Below are 1,648 nucleotides of genomic sequence, written 5' to 3' on the forward strand. Positions count from 1 at the left end.
ACATTTGAAAAATGGACGTGTAACAAGTTATTCTCCTATGTGGAGAACAAGGTCCCCTCAGATCCTGAGGAGAGGGAATATGCTAAGCTCTGGGTAAACGTCAGAGTAGGGCTATTTCCAATAAAACAAAAAGAAAAACGTGAGTCGAGAGCTGAGTCCTGGGAACCCCTCGATCACTTACCACCCCCATATCGAGGACCGGCGGGACCTTCCTCTGCAGATCAAGTGGTGCCTTCAGCACCCTTGGGCCCCCGAGACCAACCCACTGAGATACGTGTGTCTCAAGCGGGAGACTCGGGGCCAGCAGCGATGCCGGCAGCCCTTCCCCTTTCCCCGCCTGTAAACACCGTAACCACAGCAACCTCCTTGGAGGTTTTTCCTGCACAAGGCTGGGGATCACCCTATCCGTCCCTGCCGGTCCAGCCGCCACAACCGGGACCCTCCCATACAACGGAGGGGATTCCTCCCTTCAGCCGGGTGGCGGCAGAATTCCCACAATTGATAACAGGGAGGCAACCCACAATCACCAATTCCCCTCCCGCAAGTAGAACCCGTTTGAGAGCGAGAATGATAGATAATGAATGGGGAGAGAGTGAAGAGGGGCACCGGTTGTTCCCTCTTAGGGAAGTACCGACGGCCCCGGGAGTGATCGGTTTTGTGAATGTACCCCTTAACTCTGGAGATGTAAGGGCATTTAAAAAAGAAATGGGGCGGTTGTTGGATGACCCTCTTGGGGTGGCTGAGAGGTTAGATGAATTTTTAGGGAGCAGTATTTATACCTTTGACGATCTTATGGCAATCCTGAGATCATTGTTTAATCAGGAGGAAAGAGAGATGATTAAACAAGCCGGGATCAGAGACTGGGACAGACGCAATCCACAGGGGACGCCAGGTAACCAGAAATGGCCTAGCGTAAGCCCGAGCTGGAATGCACAGACGGAGGAAGGCAGACGGAACATGATGGATTTAAGGAGCATGATTGTACAAGGTATAAGAGAAGCGGTCCCTAGGGGCCAGAATATTAGCAAAGTTTTTAGAGAATGTCAAGGAAAAGAGGAACCACCCACTGAATGGATCGAGAGATTACGGCGAAGTTTACAGATTTACTCTGGGACTGACCCGAACTCTCCTGTGGGGGAGGTTCTGTTAAAAACACAATTCGTTGCTAAATCTTGGGAAGATATTAGGAGAAAATTAGAAAAGATCGAGGGGTGGCAAGATAAAAGTCTTCAGGAGCTCCTAAGGGAAGCTCAAAAAGTATACATGAGGAGAGAGGATGAGAAGCAGAAATTGCAAGCTAGAATTTTAGTAACTGCGGTAAAAGAGGTCCAGAAACAAGAACAGATGCAGGGTAAGTTTAAAACACTACCCGGGAAAGGTCGAGGTTCTCACCGGGCAGCCCCGGCCCCACGGAGAGAGCCCCCTGAGTGCTACTACTGTAAACAGGTAGGACGCGTTCAGCGGAATTGTAAACAAAAAATAAAAGATGAGAAAATTTTTCAGGAAGACTAGGGGTGTCAGGGGCTCTTTAATTTGGGGACCAGAACATCCAAGGAGCCCTTGATAAAGTTAAAAGTGGGACCCCAACGACAGGAGGTAAGTTTTCTTGTGGATACTGGGGCAGAGAGAAGTACCCTGCAGAAATTGC

Source organism: Pseudopodoces humilis, chromosome 12 (assembly GCF_049639895.1).
Source record: "Pseudopodoces humilis isolate 2021_Gansu_Grassland_sample_001 chromosome 12, ASM4963989v1, whole genome shotgun sequence".
In the NCBI taxonomy this organism is placed as follows: Eukaryota; Metazoa; Chordata; class Aves; order Passeriformes; family Paridae; genus Pseudopodoces; species Pseudopodoces humilis.